Source organism: Trichoplusia ni, unplaced genomic scaffold, assembly GCF_003590095.1.
Source record: "Trichoplusia ni isolate ovarian cell line Hi5 unplaced genomic scaffold, tn1 tig00002275, whole genome shotgun sequence".
NCBI lineage: Eukaryota > Metazoa > Arthropoda > Insecta > Lepidoptera > Noctuidae > Trichoplusia > Trichoplusia ni.
In genome coordinates this window covers 6,915-16,929 of record NW_020800244.1, presented here as the reverse complement: position 1 = coordinate 16,929, position 10,015 = coordinate 6,915, and the positions used below count along the sequence as shown (strand labels likewise).

General features: G+C 40.4%; 1 pseudogene; it reads left to right on the top strand.

The window, feature by feature from the left end:
• The first annotated feature begins 431 nt into the window (after window positions 1-431).
• LOC113507509 lies at window positions 432-6,528 on the top strand (annotated as a pseudogene).
• Window positions 6,529-10,015: the final 3,487 nt, after the last annotated feature.

Sequence of the window (10,015 nt, the reverse complement as noted above, 5' to 3'; positions counted from 1 at the left end):
TCACTAATGCGGGTAGAAGTACATGAGCTGACGAGTACAAACGTAGATAGATACAGTACATGTTTTTTAAGGCCCATGGCACATTGGACATTACATGGCACTTAAAAATAAGTTACAATGTTGTTATTGTTATGATCATAAAATTAAATAAATAAATAAATAATTAAATATTCCACAACTTTCACACAACGCCGTCTAGTCTCAAACTAAGCAGAGCTTGTATTATGAGTACTAGACAACTGATAAACATACTTATATATTTCTAAATACATACATAATATAGATAAATTACACCCAGACACAGAACAAATGATCGTGCTCATCACACATTCATTTGTCCTGGGTGGGAATCGAACCCACGACCTCCGGTATAGCAGTCAGGGTCACTAACCACTAGACCAACAGGCCAGCCAAAATTTGTATTGTATTGGTAAATTTATATGGTTGTAGTAATTATTATAACTAGTTAGATGCATTTATATTATTTTGATTACTTGAATTTGTTTACGCATTTGTATTATGTGTATGATTTTATGTGAAAGCTAAGTTAGGTAAGAAGGAGTGTGGTTTGTATATGCTGTATGTATGTACTGCTTTCCCTGCTCAGCCAGGGAGGGGGCTAGAAAAGGTGCCCTAAAAAATGTTCGTCCTATCTCTCGATAGGTGGTACTAACCGCGACTGCCATCGCATCATTTTAAATCGTGGTCGAAAATACAGAAAATTTGATAACAATAACATGACACCGGTTATGACATTCGGCCCGGGGAACGTGAGAACACTACTTGATCGAGATGGTAATGCCAGTCCTGAACGCAAGACCGCCATTGCAGGTCGAGAACTTCATCGCTATAACGTGGATGTGGCTGCTCTCAGCGAAACACATCTTGCCGATGAAGGAGAGATGGTAGAAGCGGGTGGTGGATACACTTTCTTTTGGAAAAGTACTGCTGCCTCCGAACCTCGGCGATCAGGTGTAGGATTTGCCATCAAGAATCACTTAGCAAAGCGATTGAAAGAGTACCCTGTTCACATATCCAACCGCGTAACCACGCTGCGCCTTCATCTGGACAAAGACAGGACCTTAATGTCATCAGTGTCTATGTGCCTACGTTAGACAAATCTGATGATATCGAGGACAAATTTTACGAGGAAATGTCCCTTTGCCTTGACGGCATAAACGCCAGAGAGCAGGTCCTTTTGTTGGGCGATTTCAATGCCAGGGTTGGCCGGGACTATGAGGCTTGGCCCGGAGTTTTGGGTAGACACGGTGTTGGCAACATGAATAGCAATGGTCAACTTTTGCTTAGTCTTTATGCTCAGTACGGCTCGGCAATTACCAACACTATGTTTAGACTTGCCGCCAAGTACAAAACGACATGGATGCACCCAAGATCCACCACTGGCATTTGATCGACTATGCTATTGTGAGGCAAAGAGATTACAGTCAAGTGCAGATAACCCGCGCTATGCGAGGTGCGCACTGTTGGTCCGACCACCGACTTATTGTCACTAAGCTGCGAATCCGCCTCCTACGCCCGCGTCGGTCTCAGACAAGAAAGCTTGCGTACTTAAACGTGGAAAAACTGAAAGATCGTGAGGTAAGGGAGAAATATGCTGACTCATTGTCTAGAAAGCTGTCATCCACAACGGAATTAGCAATAAATGCCGTCGCAATGAAGACTGGTTTGATGAAAATGATGAAGTTCTGCGGGCGGCACTTGATAAACATCGAGACCTTCTACGACAGCATACAAGGCAAAGAGGAAGCATTGCGGATGTCAAAGCTAGTGACCAAGAAGTGTGTAGGCTGACTCGACAAATTAAAGACAAGTGGTGGCGGAACAAAGCTTGTCGCATGCAATGGCTCAATGATACATGATACATGCCATGTAACTATTAACTGTTTAGTGTTCTCGTCAGTATTATTCATACTTGGTAGGAGGCTTAGTGCAATTTTTAAGTTAAATGTTTCTCCCGCCATGGTACTAGTAGATGGACTTTGTTCTATCGTGTGCTCAATACACAGTGATATAACTTCAGAATATAACTTGCTGAATTCGTCAGAGATATGATTGACTAACGATATTTCTTCTTTCGCAAATTTACCTTATTTTAATGCCTGTTTATAAACTTCCAAATAATTATTATACTTCGTTAGTACGCTATTCGCTTCGTTTCTTTTAGTGTCTAAAATTAATCCTGTTCTACGACCGGGTCCAATTTTTATTATATATTTTCTTATGTTTTTAAGCTCATTCAATATCAGGACTAATTCTTCGGCCATAATACATTGAAACAGACATACTTATTACAAAATATTGTAATGCGGTAATTAACAAAACTTTCATACAACTTATAGATATAGGTATTATATTTTTATAATATATTTAATATACTGACGAGAACAACCTCTTATATGATTACATAATTCTACTTACAGTTCATGGTATTGAGAAGTATACTCGCGGACTCACAACGTAATCACCATTTTACACTGGCACATACACTATTTTTACTATGCAGACACTTTTAATAATAATAATAATAATCTTTATTATTACCAAAAGGATCACAATTTTTTACATTTTAGGATCATGGCTATGTGGGCCAGAGCATAAGGACCCTGACTTCTAAACTAGGAAAAAACCTGTATCATAGAAGTCAGTGCGCCTTCAAAATTATACTAACGAATAAGCCAATACAATTACGATTTCCTGGATAGGACCGTGGTAACAAAAAAGAAAAAAGTTACAGATCAAAGTAAGCTAATCCAGGGCAAAGATATTGATAGCGGAAACATAATAAAAATAATAAAACAAAAAAGTAATAATAGTTCTGTGTGGTGGGTGTGTGTGAGGGTGTGTATGTGATAGATGGTGAGAGTGTGGATTTAGTAGGGGTGTGTTTATATATAAGAATGATTGTGAGCGTAATATATAAATTTAAATTTTAACTGTCCATAATGAAATTCAATCCTTTAGATTGAAATAGCTTCCCGTCAAAAGATTCTCCGTCTTGCGATGGTCGAGTTTCAAAAGATATTCTCGTAAGGCAGATTTAAACTGATACTTAGTTGAATGAAAAAAAAATAATTCTTTATTTAGCTGGTTGTAAATTTTCGAACTGTCTTCATCGCACGATAATTTCACGATGATGATTCTGGCTACACCACCTCTGGCCTTCCTGACTGCGTCTGAAGGCCCGCAGTTCCCTGAGCTCTTCTAAGTATACTCGAATATCTCCTCAATCGCATTGCATCTATCTGCCGCTCAATTTGTTTGGCGTGGCACCGCTTATAAAGTTGGAATAGAACGATCAGGATTCCAATTGCCAAAATCGTGCAGATTATAATAAGAATTGTGTTGGTGGTAATGTGCAATTGTTCTGCCCGGGCCGAGTTGGTTCCAACACCAGCAGTTTGGGCAATGACAACCTTTTCCTTAGAACTTGTTGAACCCATTTTCTAAAACGACTTTTGAAATTTCAGAGTAACACCAATAGTTATGATTATGAGCTGTCCAGCACCTCGAAATGGAATATTCCATTTTATTAAGTTCGAGCCACCAACTATAATGTTTACACTAACAATTCCTTTTACGGATACACGTCTGTATTCACTAACGCTCCTGTTACAGGCAGGGTCGCCATGTAAGGTAGCTACTTGGGAGACAAGTGAAACGAGTCACTGCTGAGTAAATACTGTCCTTTATTGAACTGAATCAATGATTAATATCTATATACTAGGATTATAAGTATATACTGGGTACATCACACCAGCTAGGGGAGTTTAACAGTGAGGTGCGTAAGCTGATTGGCACATCCTACCGTACAGAGGCTCCTTTAAGGTCTCTTGACGGTAGGCACCTATTGACATACAGGGAAGACGTGTTAAAACGCTGGGCGGAGCACTTTAACACCTTGCTCAATGTGGATCGATCAGCTGATCTGTACAGTATTAGTTTAATGCCCCAACTCTCTTCTGCCATTGAATTGGATGAGCCCCTGCTGCGACGAGGTTGTTTCGGCCATTAGACAGCAACAAAACAATCGGACGGCTGTTGTGATATGGAGATGCTTTGAACGTATGTGGGAAGAAGAGCGCGTTCCCGATACTTTTAAAGTGTCGCGAATTTGTGCTCTATATAAGAACAAGGACAACCAGTCTAACTGCAACTCTCGACTGGAAGGTCTTTGCCAAAATTCTTCTTCTGAATCGCCTAAAGGCCTCATTGGAAAAGATTTTGCCAGAAACTCAATTTGGCTTACGACCTGATCGAGGTACATGTGAAGCAATTTTTGCCGTACGGCAAGTACAGGAAAAGAGCAGGGAGCATGGTCGTCAACTGTACCTCTGTTTTGTTGACCTGGAGAAAGCTTTCGACAGTGTGCCTCGTGAAGCGCTTTGGGTGGTGCTGGAAAAGCTCGGGTGCACGGAAAAGTTTATAAGACTTCTTAGACTACTGCATAACGACATGCAATGTTGTGTTGCCATAGACGGTGAACAGACAGAATTCTTCCCCGTTACTTGTGGAGTGAAGCAAGGATGCGTGTTAGCACCTACTCTGTTTGCTTTATACTTTGCGGTGGTGATTAGAGAAGTCTTACAAACAGTTTCCCAGCAGCTGATGTCCGGTTTACACCAAGCCTGCCGCAAGTTCCGCCTAAAGATCAGTGTCAATAAGACAGAAGTGATGTCTGTAGACATTCACGGTCGTGAGTCACTGACCATAAAGCTTGGCCAGGATTTGCAAAGCAGGTAGATACATTTCGCTACTTGGGGAGCACTTTAACATCCAAGTGTGACCTTGATGCTGAAATCAACAGCAGGATCGGTGCTGCAGCTGCAGCATTCGGCAAGCTGCGTTCCGAGGTTTTCAGTTCACATGACCTTAAGTTGGCCACCAAGGTTTCTGTTTATATGGCAATTGTGCTGCCAAATCTCTTATATTCTTCGGAGACGTGGTATCTTTATCGTTGCCATATACTTGCTCTTGATCGATTCCACCTAAAATGTCTTCGTAGTATCATGAAGATCAGATGGTCCGACAGAGTACGAAATACCAAAGTCTTGCGGCGAGCCAATGTTGGTGGCATTGAGGCTTACTTAACCTTTAACTGTGGACGTTCAATTTTTGTTACACTATTATGGACGTGCGGCCTCACAGACCGCTACATTTACGGGCTGGTTTCTATCTTGATGAATGAGTATTGTATTATTTTTTGTTTTTATCCCTTAGGAGGGTTACTAAAGATAAATGAAAGAAGTAATTTTAATGAAAAATATATTTATTATAAATTAAATCTAACGATATAACAATCAAAGCCACTTTTCATACTTTTTAGTTTGAGATCACTTTATAAGTATATAACCACAGTAAAATGCCTTTTTGAATTAGTTTAATTTCTTTCACAATAAAATATAAGGAACAAAGAACATAAAAATCGTAATATAATCTTCTCAGAACTAAACATAAAAATTTTGACAAGATCCCAAGTTGGCCATATTTATTGGCAGTCTTTGCATAACTCTTTGCATAAGTCTTTGTATTGTCGTCACCTGAACAATCTCGGTATGCCGCTCCGGAGGTACTACCACTGACTTCAATAATCTCTTCTTTACTCAAACGACTTTTTTCAATGTCGGCTTCATAAAACAAACAATCGTCAACGGCCCCATCGCTCTCGCCCTGATCCGATCCTAAAAGCAATCGTTGAAATTCGTCTTCAAAAGTAGGATCATCTAATCGCAATATTTTACTGGCTCTCTGAGTCGACAAACTCGATATTCATTTGCCTGCAGTCGTAAATTGATAGTTTTTTGACATTTTGACTTACTAAATACAAACAAACAAAAACAACGTCAGCGGTAAATTATGACACAAACGAGGACGCGCGGTCTCACAGACCGCACTCAAATTATAAATTGAATTTACTTACGCAATATTCAGTCGGCGAAGTTTTCTTCACTCTCAACGGTCGTTTCTCCACTAAAACCGAAGCTACTGACACGGGCATACGCGTGGGGTAAGCAGGAGGTGTGGGAGGCAAGAATCGCAAACTGCAAGCGGCCTGTGAGACCGCACGTCCATAGTTAAAGGTTAATGCGCCGGCCACTTCGGTGGTGCGGTCACGTATCGCGGATGTCGGATGAGAGAGTGGCAAAGCGCATCTTTTATTCTAAACTGGAGGAGGGCAAGCGTAAGCAGGGCGGACAACTCCTCCGGACAAAGAAGTCCAAAAACGGCATATGAAGAGATGCAACATAGAGCCTTCACGGTGGGAGCATTTGGCAGCACAGAGGCCAGAATGGTGCACAGTGGTAAACAACCATGTGCGGGATTTCATGGTCCAACGTAAAGTTAAGCTTGACGCGAAACGCGATAGTGTAAAGGCCCGCCCACCTGCTGCTATTTCCTATCACTATCAAGACGGCAAACTCACCTGCCCTCAGTGTGCTCGGACTTTCATCGCAAAAATAGGGTACATTAGCCATCTACAGGCGCATGAATAATAAAATACCAAATAGGAGCTGAATATTTTTATTAATGAAATAATCCTGAAAAATGTGGCTTTTTAATAATTTTTTAAATGTGAATAGGGATTTTATTTATTTATTTATTTATTTAATCTTTTACGTACAATTGTGGTACATAAGGCGGACTTAATGCGGCGAGGCATTATCTACCAGTCAATCTTTGGGTATAATAAAAGACAGTTGGGATAGGTACAACAGTAGAAAACGAAACAATTAAAACTACTACTTAATATAGCTATCGCTAATTATAAACAATACGAATACATATGAAAATATATAACTATATACATAGATGATATTAGATATATAATTTAATAGATGTACTTAGATATAAATAAAATATACGTACATATATATAATATGACAATACGACTATATCAATAATCGGAAAACCTATGGAACAAGAGTTTTCAAAAAGTATTCCCGAACTTGCCGTTTAAAAGAAAGTTTACTCGGAGCTTTTTTAATATCGAGGGGAAGAGCGTTCCAGAGTCTAATTGCCGTAACCACGAAAGTATTGGACATAAAACCGGTACGGTGAGGAGGTATCTGCAGGAGCAGATTTTCAGCAGCACGAAGGTTACGGTCGTGCGAGCTGCCTAGGATCTGAAAAGACCTTTTCAAATAGTTGGGAGCACAAGGATCATTAATAATTGAGTAAAGCAAGCAGAGTGATCTGAGGGATCTTCTCTGGCGGATAGGCAGCCATTTAAGCTGAGAACGGTACAAGGAAATGTGATCATATTTTCGAAGTCCATATACGAAGCGAATACAGTTATTCAGAAGTCGATCCAATTTGTTCAGAAGATTTTGGGATACATCAGAGTAACAAACATCTGCATAATCAATAATAGGGAGCACAAGAGCTTGTTTAGTGCTAGACGGAAGAAAGTGCTTAAATCTGTAGAGAGAACGAAGCGTGGCGGAAACGTCGCGACTTACCAAATTAACCTGCTTTTCCCAGCTTAGTCGATCGTCGATATTTAAACCCAAATCCTTAACGTGAGGTGACAAAGGAATAGTAATGTCATTGAATTTAATAGGTACAAGACCATGAATATTGAGGCTACACATATGGTAGACGCTACCTATTACCATGGCTTGACATTTGCTCACGTTAACTGATACCCCGAACTGCCTGGACCAGTCACTAATACTACGCAGGTCATCGTTTAGGGTGGAAATGCAGTCATCCAAACAGTTGACATCAGCTTGAGCGTAAAGTTGCAAGTCATCAGCATACAGATGGTAAGAGCATTTCAGGACGTTGGTTATGGAATTTATGAAAAGTGAAAATAGTAAAGGAGAGAGTATACCGCCTTGTGGAACACCAGTCGACAGATCATACCAGTCAGAACATGCCTGCTTAATACAAATCGCCTGCTGGCGACCACGAAGATAAGACGAAAACCAATCCCGTGATGAATCCGAAATCCCAATCTGTGATAAAATGGCAAGAAGGATGTCGTGGTCAACGGTGTTAAATGCGTTGGAAAAGTCAATTAAAATTAAAACCGTTAACTTGGAATTTTCCATGCCAGACCTGATATCGTCAGTGACTTTGAGTAGAGCGGTAGATGTGCTATGTCCAGAACGAAAACCAGATTGAAATCCAGTAAGACAGTTATTTTTAAAGATGAACGAAGATATTTGTTTGTGAGCAACTGCTTCTAGAATTTTAGAAAGGAAAGGGAGAATGGAGATGGGCCTAAAATGACTTGTTAAACTGGGATTTGGATTTTTAGGAAGAGGAATTATATAAGCCTTACGCCAAATTAGAGGAAAAACACCGGAGTACAAAGAAAAGTTAACTATATGTGTGAAAATGGGAATAACACTATCAAGGATTAAGGTGAGCATCTTCCTGCTCACTCCGTCACATCCGATAGCATTTGACTTCATGGACTCAAAAATTTTGAGTATTTCGAGTTCAGTCACGGGGGAAAACGAGAAAGTATTTGGAGAAAGTGCCGGCGTGGAAGATATCCTAAGAATAGTGTCTCTTCTTACATCATCGGCCAGACTGGTTGTTGCCGAAAAATGCGAGTTAAGGCCATTCAGAGACACATTCGGAGGTAAAACATTGGATGGTGAGTTAGCTATGCCAAGTGATTTGAGAAACTTCCAAATGTTAGCCGGTGAAGAGTTAAGAACATTCTCACAGATGTATCGGCGTTTAGCAACTCTCACCATCTGGTTACACTGATTTCTTGCAAGCTTGTACAGACCCCAGTTCTCCTCGCTTCGATCTCTTCTATACTTACGGAAAGCCCTGTCGCGCCGCCTCATTGCCATCCGAACCCCCATAGTTACCCACGGTGCTGGTGGACGCTTAACTCTTACAGCTTTCAAAGGCGCATGCGAGTCGTAGAGCTGTAATAAAGACTTATTTATCAAAGCAACCTTATCATCTACTGTCGGTGCCTCAAGAACGCTAGTCCAATCTATAGATTGTGCATCCCTGTTGAGCTTCTCTCTATCCAACCTCGCAAAATTCCGAAGTAAAACCATAGTAGGTCGCTGCTTCGGGGGTTAAATTTTGTAAGAGAGATAAATTAAATCGTGTCGTGAGAGCCCCGGAGCCGCAACCTGACCATAGTTAGCAACCAAATCCACGGAGGAGGTGAGCATAAGGTCGAGCCATGAATCGTCGGTGTGGTCATTCTGATGTGTTGGACCTAGGTCAAGACAAGAAATGTTGGTCGACTCTAAGATTGCCCTCAACTCACGCGACCTGGCCGTATCTTTTACGAGGTTGGTATTAAAGTCACCCATGATTATGAGGTGTTTGTACTCCGAGGAAACAGATTCCAAAAGACTTTCCAAACTAGTGGAATAATCAATGGTGGGCGGGCAATAGACTACCCCCAGAACGGCTTTAACCCCTTTGACAGATATTTCAAGTAGTAAGAACTCCGGGTTACTATTATAGGGCGAGGGGGACGAAAATATTATTTTGTAAGGGATGTTACTGCGGAGATATATAGCAACACCGCCGGCCCTTTTCCCTGTGCGATCATTGCGAATTAAGATAAAGCCCGGTAGACTGAAAGAGGTTGAGGAAAGTTCTATCAGAATTGCGTGAAAAGGAACACCAGTAAACAAATCCAACAATTCCGAATGGTGTTGGGGAACACTTTGTGCATTAATATGACACACATTTAAAAAGTTTGGGTACCTCTGACATTCGTTAATTAAGTAACTATTTACTGAAGTAGTATCATTAATAGATGTGTAGGAGTCACAAGAACTGTCACTGACAGAATAAAATGAGTCGTCAGACATCAAAGATATACTAAATAAAATATATATAAACAATAAATACTAATAATAGAATAAGAGGGAAACTACAACTAATTACTAAAATTAATTTCACTAAAATAAAATTGCGTAACCTGCCGGTCGACTGTTACAAAGATAATTTTAAAAACAAAAAATCAGAACGCATCCTTCACAGATTGACATTTGACAACTGTCAC